The 14,070-nt window shown below is 41.0% G+C and overlaps 1 protein-coding gene across 1 annotated transcript in view; it reads right to left on the bottom strand.

The window, feature by feature from the left end:
* LOC126257778 (probable G-protein coupled receptor Mth-like 10) overlaps positions 1–14,070 on the bottom strand; it is a 283,999-nt gene that overhangs the window by 111,564 nt on the left and 158,365 nt on the right. The gene's annotated exons all lie outside the window — the stretch shown is intronic.

Genomic DNA, 14,070 nt, shown 5'->3' with positions numbered 1-14,070 from the left:
CGAAGATAAAAAATGGTAGAATAGGGGGAAAAATCCTGCAGTCACAAATTTTTGTAAAGTGATAGGAGGAAGTATCACGAAAAACATAGTAAAAATTCAACACAATGGGTTGTGAGCGTGGGGGTGGGGGGTTAAAGGCCACTTTTTTATTTTTTTTCTTAAATAACTCTAAAAGCGTGGCTTCTAGCGCAAATACAGGAAATGTATTCGAAGCTAGAAATAAGGACAACTATCAGCTGTATAATGAAATGACCACAATGAATATTTGTGACAGATCGGGATTCGAACCCGGATTTCCCGCTTATCGCTAGCGGAAGTCTTACTATTAGGCTACCCGAGCACGACTCATGGCCAGAATAAGTCTTCAACCATGTGTCTACAATCTGTACTCGTACATACCTTAAGTATAATCCTGTGTAGAGGACACATTGTAACTGAAAGTCGCTTGCCGGGTTTCGGAGGATAAATACGATATTGCATTGTAATATCGGATCTAGAGAAAATGTTTCTCAGTACAAAATTAAAGTACATTAAATTTCCTACAAAAAGTTATTCATTTTTTCACTCTATGACTAACAGTTTCCGCATTGCAGGGATGGAAAAGTCTCAGATTATTAACAATAGTGTTTTAATAAAATTATTTTTTTCTGCTAAGCGAAGTGGGTTACAAACAAATATTAAATGTGTGTACCACGTCTGAGAGCAATAGAGCCAGATTAATGGATAAATGGTGTTCTGGGGGTGATAAAGGTTGGAGGGGGGTAGGGATAGAGAGTAGAAGGGCGAGGGATTGTGATCATGCACGTCTCTCATTCATGCATGAATAAACATGCTATTCGCCATTCTATCTAACCTACTACGTCGCAAGAAGCAACTACAGAGTGCTTAACAAAGTCATATCGATTTACAGATGATGGAGCACAGCAATCAGGCGTCCTTTTTTGCAGGTTTTATTTGGCAAATCTAGATTTCGGCTACAGACGCCCGAACTACACGGAACTGACATGCATTGATACTATGAAATAGTGCATTGATAATGGCAGGCACTAGCCGAGATCTAGATTTGCCAAATAAAATCTGCAAAAAAGGACGACTGATTGCTCTACTCCATCATTTGTAAACCATATCACAGTCATTGAGTGCACCCACGTTCGTAATAGAAGGTAACCTGATGAAAGTTATACCGTCCCTCCGCAGTGCGCCTTTCGGCTAACTGACACAGTGTTCAGAAATACTCGGGGGGGGGGTTATTTTCCAAGAAGTACATTATCACTACATGAAAAACATATGAATTTACGAACATGGACAAAATATACGTAAATCTCTGCACATTATTAGTCATTCTGTACGACACCTGTAGCGTTCTTCCGGGAAAGACAACTTCCTCCGCCACGGGTGCTGCTCGTTCTTCATTCTGCAGACAGACTATACCTCCCCGGCATAACTTGCACTGGTGCCTTAAGTTGTCTAAAGCAATTTCACTGAGCTTCGTGCTTATACGCTCACACCTCACCGCTGGAGATTGTTAGTATGCTGTTCATGACACTTCCTTCTATCACTGTACAAAAAATTGAGACTACACGATTTTCCCCCTAATTTCCCGTCGTTGACTGAACTGGGAAGCAAATATGTAAAACTGATTGTCCAAAATTTCAGGGTGGCCGTCTTGATGAGACCTTGAATCGTAAAACACCTAGTACAGATCTTCACAAACACTTGGGTTCAGCAACATTTGCTCCACATTTAATTCTTATTTTGGTATTATGAGGCTTGACATGATCATGATCTTGTTTTCAATATAACCTTTATTTGTCTAGTTCGCGAATTTAAAGTGTTACAGCGTGTAACACGTCACATTTTGTGCAATCAAGTACTTAATCATTAAAACTCACTCTGTACTTGATTGTACAACATGTAACGTGATACACTCTGTTTCTCTGCCACGTGATGACTGGGTGTTGTGTGATGCCCTTAGATTAGTTAGGTTTAAGTAGATCTAAGTTCTAGGCGACTGATGACCGTAGATGTTAAGTCCCATAGTGCTCAGAGCCATTTGAACCATTTGATACACTCTGTAACAATATTTATGATCTGAACAGGATTTCTAGCACAATCGAATCGGGCTTACCAGTTTCTCAACTACCGACCTAGACAAATAAAGATTATATTACTTATTTTAGTGATGAAAGCATCACATTAGCTTACTTTGAATACTTCCGTTCGTTCATGCTGTACTCAATTTTCTGAGGCAGTTTCTCACAAACACAAAGTATTCATTACACAGAAACATGCTATATCTGGTGTCCACTTGTAATACGCCTACGTAACGTGAACTGACGGTTCTATAGTGTATAGTAATGTACTTATATTAATTGCGTCATATCTGTTATGTGAAGGGAAAAAGGATACTTTATTTATTGAATGTGCGTATGCAATAGAGACTCAAATTTTTATTAATTGTTGTGAATGAAACATAACGTGAAAATCAATAAATAACTCAGCAGAGCGGTTAACTAATATTATTGTAATATTCCGGCCGCGAATACCAACGAGGATGCGCTACTCTAATTGAGACGACAACGATCTTTGATGTGAAAAAAGAGCATCTCTACGCCTTTCATAATTTTGGAGATAAGAAATGGCGATTGTACACCGTTTTTTTGTTTGGGGAGGGGGGTTCAGATAAGTAGTCTGCGTGTAGACGTAACTTGAAGCGCAGAGGAGATACAACTTGTAATCGCAATTATCAAGAATAAAAAAATTATTTTGTGAAAAAGAAGGTAAATATCGTCTACGAACTTTTATTTGATGTTGGATCCCCGGACCTTCATAAAAAGATTAGTGTATTTAGCAATCCAGTCCATAGTGATTTCTTCGCAAATTAACAGTAATTGGGCGAATGTGCTACTATCACGGTCCGAACGACGCCGCGAAATATTTCGCCGTCAGCTTTTGTGTTAAAGACGTTCGCTAAGCGACCGGCTTGTTAGTAAGAAGATATCATACTGCCTCTGTTGTTAAACCTTCTCATTCTGAAAGTGTTTCCAGAAAATCTTACCGCGGCTGTGAGTACTTTAGCTGCGACGAGTAGCAGTTTTCTCCGACTTTGCCTGGCGTTTTCTGAGAGCCGGAGGAACGGAAACCTCCGATCGCCAACTCATCCTGTATCTAACCCGTTCTCTCCTTACAGTAGCCACGAAGAAACAGTATTCATTCAAAATGATTCAAATGGCTCTGAGCACTATGGGACTTAACATCTGAGGTCATCAGTCCCCCCAGAACTTAGAACTACTTAAACCTAACTAACCATATGGACATCACACACATCCATGCCCGAGGCAGGGTTCGAGCCTGCGACCGAAGCAGTCGCGCGGTTCCGGACTGAAGCGCCTAGAACCGATCGGCCACCGCGGCCGGCTAAACATATTCGTCTATAGGCAAATTTTTTCACAGATTTTCATGTTAGGTCAAAAATTTTAAAATCTATGCATCTAGGCAAAAATTCAAAAAAGGATTTAAATGCAGTACCTGTCTTACCTGTGTCAAAAACAAAGGTCAATTTAATTAATTTTTCTCTACGACGTAGCAGTTCATTATACACTGAACGTAGTTTATGGATAACATGTGGTGTCCATTTTCTAACATCACGTAATCTACTGTTTAAAAATTTAGTTTTACAAACAACAGCCCCACGATGTATTTACTATCGTCTGCAGTTTTCTTCTGAACAATCAGGTTTAAATTGAAAATAATGGTACCATTCATAAATTTGATAGTAGGAACGAAAACAGTCTCCGTTAGCCACAACTTAATCGTAAGGTTGCACTATGAGTAGCCAGATACGCAGCCATAAAAAATATTTGACCATCTCCGTTATTAATTAAAGTTGCTGGCAGAGAAAGAAATTTTTAAAAATAAACTGAAATCATCTGTAATGGACATTTCGTTGCACTCCATAGAAGATTTTTCTGAGTGGATAGTATTTATGTTGTTGTATTATATTTATCAAACTTTGTTGTGGATAAAGTTTTAAAACAATCCAATTTGCTAATGGCCATCATATAGCCACGTTTTTACAGAGAATATGTATTCTATTTACAGGCCCAAAAATACGCTCCACATTGGCGAGGAGTTCCAGGTATGATCCAAGCATCACACAGGCGTCAAAACAAAACTAAACTTAAACTTATAATCACTAAGATTTATGCGAGGGAAAACTTTTTCAATTGTAGAAACAAGCAGCAAGCGATCGGTACATTTATGCTGTAGGTGAGAGGGGTCCTTTCGTAGCCAAAGGGCGATTCCATCGTAACAGGAAGCTGCATTTTCTCTATGCTGCGCGTATCTGTCTTTTTGGGAAGATTTACTAAGCAAAAGTGTCTCCTATTACGTCAGTGCAAACTTTTCTCAGTATTATAATGTATAATAGCAGAAACAAGGCGCCTAGCTGGATGTTATACTTACATGTTCCATCGATAATTTTGCACAATAGATCGTAATGATGTTGAACGAGTCATTTTACATTCACATCGCAAATTAATTTGTACATACAGTTACATTCAACATTTCTAAGGATTGTTCTTTTCTTCACAAAAGGAAAAAAGCTATACAGATGTCAGTAATTCCGACCTACCATCTTTAACCCATTACAATAATAGAAACGGAATAGGAGTAGTTGTCAAGTAGAAACTTTCTCAGTTTGTTATCAAATTTTACTTTGCTGTCTGTGAGACATTTTATATCACTGGTTAAGCGATCAAAAATTTTTCTTGCAGCGTTGTGCATCCCTTTTTGTGCTAAAGACAACCTTAATGTGGAGTGATGAATATCATTTTCCTACTGGTATTGTAATTATGCATCTCCTTGTTCCTTTTGAACTGTGGTGGATTATTCACAACAAACTTAATGAGGAAATAAATATACCGTGTAGCAGTAGCCAGAAGCCCAAATCATTAAACAGATGTCGATTAGATGACGGCAGGTGAGGACCACATGTTATTCTTCCAGCACGTTTTTGAGCAATGAAGACTTCCAGAACATTATTCCGTACGACATTACTGAATGAAAATATGCAAAATATGCCAACTTACTGATTTGTCTCTCTACGATATTTGCTACGATTCTAAGTGCAAACGTGGCTTAACTAAGTTGTTTTAGAGGTTCCAAAATGTGATTTTTTTCAATTTAAATTCTCATCAATGTGGATCCCTAAGAACTTTGAAGTTTCCACCATATTCATTATTTCCTCACCATGTGTTACACTTATCATTGGTGTAGTACCTCTGGATTTTCAGAACTGAATGTGATGGTCCTTTTTAAAATTGAGGGTGAGACCATTTGCAGAAAACTAGTCGAAGATACTTTTAAAACTTTGTTTACCATTTCTTCTGTTTCTGTACATATGCTTTGACTGATTACAAATACTAGTGTCTTCGCCAAAAAGAGCTAATTCTGCTTATTGTATACTAGACAGAATATCGCTTACATGTGTGAGGCACGGTAGTGGACCTAAGAGTGAACCTTGGGGAACCCCATACGCGATTTCTCCCCAGTCAGAATTGTGTCTCTAGATTATACTGCTTGAATTACGAACTACAACTTTCTGCATTCTTTTGGTTAGATATGATATGATCCATTGGTTGGCTATACTATCAGTCCCATAAATCATCAGTTTATATAAAATACTGTGATTCGCACAGTCAAATGCTTTAGAGAGGTCTCAGAAAATACCAGCTTGTAAAATCTGGTGAGTGAACGTGTAAATGACATTATCAGTAGAGCAAACATTCTAAAACCCAAACTGTGTTTTGCTAAGGATACTATTGTTGGTAAGGTGAGATACTACTCTAGAATACATCGTTTCAAAAATTTTGGAGAACGATGTCAGTAGTGAAACAGGTCGGTAGTTACTGACACCTCTCTTATCACCTTTCTCGAAGAGTGGTTTAACAACGGTATATTTCAGTCTCTGGAAAAACGTCTTGAGTTAGTGATGCATTACATATTTCAGGTAAGACTAGGTTTATTGTATAACGAATTTTTAGTACTCTATTAGAAACACCATCAAAACCAGATGAGCTTTTATTTCTGAGAGAATGTATAGTTTTCTTAACTGCAGAAGGAGAAGTTGGTGATACATTCATACAACTGAATTTCATGAAAGTTAAATTTTCAGGATACTAAAATACTCTTGAGCTGTTGTCCCTATGCTTTTCACTGTATTTAAGAAATCATTATCAAATGCATTTGCTATCTGTGACTCATCACTCATAGCCCTTCCATTTAGTTCAATAATAGTGAAGTTTTGTTCTGTTGTTGGTTGCCCCGTCTCTTGTTTCACCACTTTCTATATAGTCTTAAGTCTGTTGTCGGAACTATTGATTTGTGACATCATGTTCTTTGATTTTTAATAACCTTTTATTTTAGTAATTTTGAGTATGTTTGTAGTGTGCAATTACTGCAGAATCCCTACGTGTTCTTGCCAAAAGATACATTTCCCTTTTCCTTTCACAACATACTTTAATGTCTCCAGTGATCCATAGTTTTTTACACAGCTGTTTAATATTCTTTCTGATTACCTTAAATACAGAGCTTTTTCAAATAATGATATGAATGTGTCATGGAGTAGATTAAATTTTATGGTAACATTTGGTTCATTATGAATTACATCTCATGTCCTCTCCTGTAAACTATTATTAAAAACATTTAATTATTTCATTATTTCCTAACTGATTTCACTGAGTAGTATCCATATTTTAAGGCGCTATGTTATTTATCCTAGCCGTGCCTCATGATCAGAAACAGCATTTGTTATTTTCTTACTCTGAGCTTCATTAAAGGAAAAAAAATTATAATCAGGGTCCTACCGCCTTTATCCAACCGATTTGGAAAGTTAAGAACAAATTTTAGGGTCCAAATAACATTCCCAGATAATTTTTCCTATCCGAATCCTTTAAAAAATCTGCGTTGGAGTCACCACAGACTACTAACTGCTTGTTGATGTCCAACAGATAGCATAGTAAGGAATCCAGATTCCTCATAAATAGCTCAAAATTTCCCAGTGGCATCTCTATACATTTACAATTAAAAGTGAACTATTTTTCGCTATTAATTCCCAAGTACAGACTTCTACGTGCTGATCTCTACAAAATCTACCTGACTCAATGTTTTTGAACTTGGGTTTTGTCTTAACGTATGTAACAACTCCTTTTCCAATGTTATTTCGACATGAGTAAGCTGCAGTAGTGTAATACTTTATATGTAACTTATCTAATCCTGTGGTTATGTGGTGCTCAGATAGGCACACAATGTCTATCTTTTCAGAGTTCTAAATTTTCTACACAGACAGCAAACTCTTCTACATTATTACTCAGTCCTCTAATATTCTGATCAAATAAGCTGGGGCGTAATTATCTTACTTTTCAGGGGCGTAATTATCGGAGGAGGGGCCAAATCTAACCGAAACCTCATTCCGAGGCAAAATGTAATCTTTAATCACAGTGGCGGTTCAGTTGAAGGCCGATGGGTAAGAATTTTGTGCAATTGTTCTGAGTCGGAGATTCCACGTCTCGGTGGTAGACTATGGGGTGTAGAGTATTGGCTAGCTTTCTGAAAAGATAAGGAGCTTTTGCCCTCTGATTTCAGAAGGCTAGAATTGCGATACTGACAAATCGAGTGTTACGGTTTGGTGACAGCCCCATGATAGCTTGTAGAGTTAACAGAAGGCGAGAGAAGTTTAGAAGTTTTTTGTTCCAGGAATGGACCCGGCCATTTCTTCGAGGAAACTACACTGTCCACTCACATTAATCCGACAGAAGCACGAATAACGACCTTTTACAGCGCTGACCTCTGCGAGACGTGCAGCAAGAGAGTCAGTGACGTTCTGGAAGGTACCAACAGGGGACCATGCCGACTCCAGTGCCATGTCCAGCTAAGCAAGGTTTCTCATTTGAAGATTCATGACGAGAACATCCAGATCGAGATGGTCCCACAGAATGTCGATTGAATTTTATCCTGGGCGTTTGGTGGCCTGGGGAGTACGGTAAACTCATCCTGGTGCTCTTCGAAGTATGCACGGCCGGCCGCTGTGGCCGAGCGGTTCTAGTCGCTTCAGTCCGGAACCACGCGGCTGCTACGGTCGCAGGTTCGAATCCTGCCTCGGTCATGGATGTGTGTGATGTCCTTAAGTTAGTTAGGTTTAAGTAGTTCTAAGTCTAGGGGACTGATTATCTCAGATGTTAAGTCCCATAATGCTTAGAGCCATTTGACCATTTTTTTTTTAAGTACGCACGTTCATTGCGAGTTGTTTGCCACATTGCATTGTTCGGCTGGTATATGCCGTTGTGTCGAGGACAACAAACTGCGTGCACAGATGCATACTTATGTTGATCCACAGTGCCTTCCAGATTGATGAAAACATAAACTAAACTATAACACTTTCTTCTCAGGACTGGACCTTTCGCTTTCAAACGTTTCATGCTGTACAAGCCAAAGGCCATCTGTCCCATGGAGCATAAAATGTGATTCATTTGTCGCCAGTAAGAGAACGTCCAGTTGCGGTACTGGAGTTCAAATTCCAGCCTCCTCCGCTGATGAACAGCAGTCAGTATGGGTGCATGAACCAGGCGCCTGCTGTGGAGACCCCTATTCAGCAACTTCCACTGCACCGTCGTTTGAGGCGACACTATTGGTAGCTCCTTGGTTCATCTGGGTGGATAGCTGCACAACAGTTTCACGCCTATTCACCCGTATACACCTCCGCAACCGTTGTTCACTCCTTTCATCTATGCCCCATGGTGTATCACAGTTACCTCGGCGCCGGTTTTGGATGAAGCCGTTTGCCATGCGCAATGTACTTTAACCACGGCGGCACACGAATGGTTTACAAACTTTTTCGTTTAGGAAGTACACTACTGGCCATTAAAATTGCTACACCAAGAATAAATGCAGATAATAAACGGGTATTCATTGGAGAAATATATTATGCTAGAACTGACATGTGATTTCATTTTCACGCAATTTGGGTGCATAAATCCTGAGAAATCAGTACCCAGAACAACCACCTCTGGCCATAATAACGGTCTTGATACGCCTGGGCATTTAGTCAAACAGATATTGGATGGAGTGTACAGCTACAGCTGCCTATGCAGCTTCAACACGATACCACAGTTCATCAAGAGTAGTGACTGGCGTATTGTGACGAGCCAGTTGGTCGTCACCATTGACTAGACGTTCTCCGTTGGTGAGAGATCTGGAGAATGTGCTGTGCAGGGCAGCAGTCGAACATTTTCTGTATCCAGAAAGGCCCGTATAGGACCTGCAACATGCGGTCCTGCATTATCCTGCTGAAATGTAGGGTTTCGCAGGGATCGAATGAAGGATAGAGCCACGGGTCGTAACACATCTTAAATGTAACGTCCACTGTTCAAAGTGCCGTCAATGCGAACAAGAGGTGACCGAGACGTGTAACCAATGGCACCCCATACCATCACGCTGGGTGATACACCAGAATGGCCATGACGAATACACGCTTCCAATGTGCGTTCACCGCAATGTCGGCAAACACGGATGCGACCATCATGATGCTGTAAACAGAACCTGGATTCATCCGAAAAAATGACATTTTGCCATTCGTGCACCCAGGTTCGTTGTTGAGTACACCATCGCAGGCTCTCCTGTCTGTGATGCAGCGTCAAGGGTAACCGCAGTCATGGTCTCCGAGCTGATAGTCCATGCTGCTGCAAACGTCGTCGAACTGTTCGTGCATATAGTTGTTGTCTTGCAAACGTCCCCATCTGTTGACTCAAGGATCGAGACGTGGCTGCACGATCCGTTACAGCCATGCGGATAAGATGCCTGTCATCTCGACTGCTAATGATACGAGGCCGTTGGGATCCAGCACGGCGTTCCGTTTACCCTCCTAAACCCACCGATTCCATATTCTTCTAACAGTCTTTGGATCTCGACCAATGCGAGCAGTAATGTAGCGACACGATTAACCGCAATCGCGATAGGCTACAATCCGACCTTTATCAAAGTCGGAAACGTGATGGTACGCATTTTTCCTCCTTACACGAGGCATCACAATAACGTTTCACCAGGCAACGCCGGTCAACTGCTGTTTGTGTATGAGAAATCGGTTGGAAACTTTCCTCATGTCAGCAGGTTGTAGGTGTCGCCACCGGCACCAACCTTGTGTGAATGCTCTGAAAAGCTAATCATTTGCATATCACAGCATCTTCTTCCTGTCGGTTAAATTTCGCGTCTGTAGCACGTCATCTTCGTGGTGTAGCAATTTTAATGGCCAGTAGTGAACTTCCATCCTTGCCCCAAAAGCCAGTGATCATGCCCTTTTGGAATCGCTCCGTTTTCACATTACGACAACGACTGCACTGATTACAACGTCCCCCGACAAGCTTAACATACCCACCTCTGCTAGTGCTGCCACCTGCCGTCGTGTTGGTTATGGTACTCTGACATCGAACGTAGACGGTGGTCACACTGATGTGACTGGACTGTGTATTTTGCGTGTCTTTTCGTCTCACATGGTTTTTTACTGTTAGCTTGAGGTGTTTCTCTTCTGGTATTTCGAGAGAGCTTCAAAAATTTCTCTGTAAAGGAGACAGTCAGCGGTGTAAAATGATTGGTCCAGTGATCGAATCAGGATACTTTGTGAGCACAGACACATAAAACCTATATGACGATACCAACATTGCTGGCAGATAGTTGTTTAAAATACAACAATCATAGCGAGAACCAATCAGAGAACGAGTGATCACGCATTCAGTTCTGTTCACCGTTGTCATATCGCTCTGCTGCTTCAGCAGCCAGTTGCTGCAGACGTTGCTTGCGGCTCGTAACGTTAACAATTGTATTTAGTTCTCGTTGTTCGCATTGGTTCTCCTGGCGACGTGATTATTTTACACGACAAAATGCCCTAAACTAGTAGCGAAAGCGAGCAGAAAAATGGGAAGACTATTGCCATCCTCATAAAGAAACAAGAGTACTGCCCATCAACGGGAAGAGCTTTAATGTATTCAGAACGGAAATGTCCAGCTGCTTCAATAGGGCACGGCCGATTCCTTCCCTATCCTTACCTAATCCGTGCTTGTGCTCCGTCTATAATGACCTCGTTGTCGACAGGACGTTAAACACTAATCTCCTCCTCCGTCCAGCTGTTACTGCAGCAGCCATGCTTTGCGCATACAGATGTCAACCGACAACATATCCTCCTCCCATTCGCGACTGTCAATCACTGAGTTACATTGATCGAGGTGTAGTGACAGGTCTCAAATCAGGAGCGTACCGGTAGTAGATGGAATGAATTATTCATGTCACACAGGTCGGCAAGGCTGACATCGCTATCAAATCAATTTTGCGAATTAAGTTCAATTTATTTTTTTACTGTACTTATTATAACAAAGTTATGCATCTAAAACAATCACCTCATTGTGAACTATTGTGAAAAAATACTTGCCAATAGCGGGACTGCTTTTCTATATTATTCCTAGTTGTTTCATTTGGTAATGACTGAAGATCACAAATCCTAATTTTTCTTAGGGAAAGAAGGAAGCTTGGGTTGAACCTCTCATCGACATCGAGGTCATTAGAGACGGAGTACAAGCTTTGTTTCAAGGATTGGGAAGGAAAGCAGCCGTGCCATTTCAAAGGAACCACCCCGGTATTTGCCTTTAGCTATTTAGGGAAATCACGGAAAACCTAAATCTGGATGACCAGACGAGGGTTCGAACAGCCGTCCACCCGTATGCAAGTCCAGTGTGCTGACCAATGCACCATCTCGCTCGGTTTTTCCATAGATCTGGAAAGAGTAGATATGATGTAGTATTTGTATCTCATCGCTTACTTCGGGCATAGAACATGTAGTTTTCATGCATTTGATAATGGAATCCTAAGATCCTTAACCAGGTCATGCATTAAATAAAACTTTAAAATAAGGTGGCAGCCAAAAAAGTTTTTTAAGACATAATAAAATAACTTATGAGTATATCTGTATCCAAATTCTTTGCCAAGGGATCAGCTTATGTGACTGTCATACGGAGGACCTTGGTTAGACCCCCGATACCAACAAGGAATTAAAGTTAGGCCTACTGACAAGACTAACAGGAAGCTTCTTGAGGAGAAGCAAGGAGATACACAAAGGAGAAATGGCGGTTCCAGCTTCAAAAGTCGATGTTACGGAGCAGAAATCTGTGTGTCCACTCCACAACCCCTGGGGTATCACCGTCTACCGGCAGGACAATTAGTATAGGATGAGAGCAACACAGTGTTTTGTTTGTCAGAAAAGCGGTCAATGTAAGAGCTAATCAAACGATTACAGCGAGGTTGTTCTGGCTGTTCTAAATGCTGAATCACTCCACCCGACAGTCATTTCTTTTTCGATTTCTTCACATTTTCCTGCAGCTATTTTGCCATGGCTGCCCTGCATTTGCTACTTATTCCTGTCTTTAAGTGAACATTATTGCACTTCCTTTTTTCGTCGATCAGCTGAAGTATTTTATCTGCTACTCAAGGTTTCTTCGCAGTTACCTTCATCGTACCTATATTTGTCTGTCAAACATCGGTGATTACCATTTTTAGAGATGTGCACTCCTCTTCACCTGACCTGCTTTATCTGGTGTTCCTTATCGCAGTATCCACAGCCTTAGCGAACTTGACAAGGGTCTCGTTAGTCCTCAGTATTTCAGTATCACACTTCCTTTTGCATTGATTCTTTCGGACGATTCTCGTCAACGTCGGCCTGCTCTGGATCATCACTAAATTGCGATCTGTCTATATCTACATCCGGGTACGCTTTACAATCGAATATCTGATTTTGCAATCTCTGTCCGACCGAGACGTAACCCAGCTGGAATCTTTCTGTGTCTCCCGGTGTTTTCCAAGTATACCTCCTTCTTTTGCGATTCTTGGACAGTGTGTTCGCTATTGCCATCTGGAATTTATTGCAGATCTCAGTATGTCTTCCTTCTCTCTCATTCCTACCATCAAGCCTTATTCTCCCGTAGCCCTTTCTTCTATTCCTTCTCTTACAACAGCGTTCCACCTCCACTATTAGTTTTTCAGTTCCCTTTACGTACTAAATTACCCGTTCAGTATCGTCATATAATTTTTCTATATCTACATCGGCCGCTTACGATGTCGTCTTGTATACCTGAACTATCTTTGTCGGCGTTGGTTAGCTGTCTAATCTGATGAGAACAACCCTATTACGAGTACTGAACTGTTCACGGTAGCTCACCTTCTGCCCTACTTCGCTACTCATAATGAATCCTACTCTAGTTATATAATTTTCTGTTTTTCGTTGCTTTAAGGCGAAAAACAACAAAGGTCATAAGCGACAATTTTCTGCTGCTGTTGATATTACTTTACATTCGTCTGGCCAGAAATCCTTGTCTTCTCTCCATTTCATTTCACTACATCTAGATTTGGATTTTCCTTCTGAGATATTCTAGCTTTCCTACTAATCAGACTCCTGATATTCCATTCTCCGACTCGTAGAATGTTACGTGTTGTTGGTTATCCCATCTGTTTCTCATGGTCACCTCCCCGTTGGCAGTTTCCCCCAGAAGATCCGAGCGGAGGACTAATCCGGAACTCTTTGCCAACGGAGAGGTCGTCGTGACATTTTTCAATTACAGGTCACAGGTCCTTTGGGTGCACATTGTGTGTCTTTAATGCAGTGATTTCCATTGCCTTCTGCATCCTCATGCAGTTGATCAGTGCTGATTCTTGCGCCCTCTTAGGGGCAGTTTCTCACCCCAAGGCTGACAGAGTGACTCGAGCCTCTGTCCGCTCCTCCTCCCTCTTTGACAAGGACGTTGGGAGAACGAAGGTAATTTCTTATGCCGGAAAACTTAATTTAAGCCGCGGTATGGTTAGAACTCGAGACCTAGAACATTTTTATTAGTAGTCAAGGATGCTACGCCTATCTACATCTACATCTATACTCCGCAAGCCACCTGACGGTGTGTATTCCAGTCTCGTATTGTTCGTGGAAAGAAGGATTGTCGGTATGCCTGTGTGGGCTCTAATCTCTCTGATTTTATCCTCATG

The sequence above is a fragment of the Schistocerca nitens genome, chromosome 1 (genome assembly GCF_023898315.1).
Source record: "Schistocerca nitens isolate TAMUIC-IGC-003100 chromosome 1, iqSchNite1.1, whole genome shotgun sequence".
In the NCBI taxonomy this organism is placed as follows: domain Eukaryota; kingdom Metazoa; phylum Arthropoda; class Insecta; order Orthoptera; family Acrididae; genus Schistocerca; species Schistocerca nitens.
The sequence above is the reverse complement of the archived record's forward strand: the minus strand, read 5'-3'. Positions and strand labels throughout refer to the sequence as shown.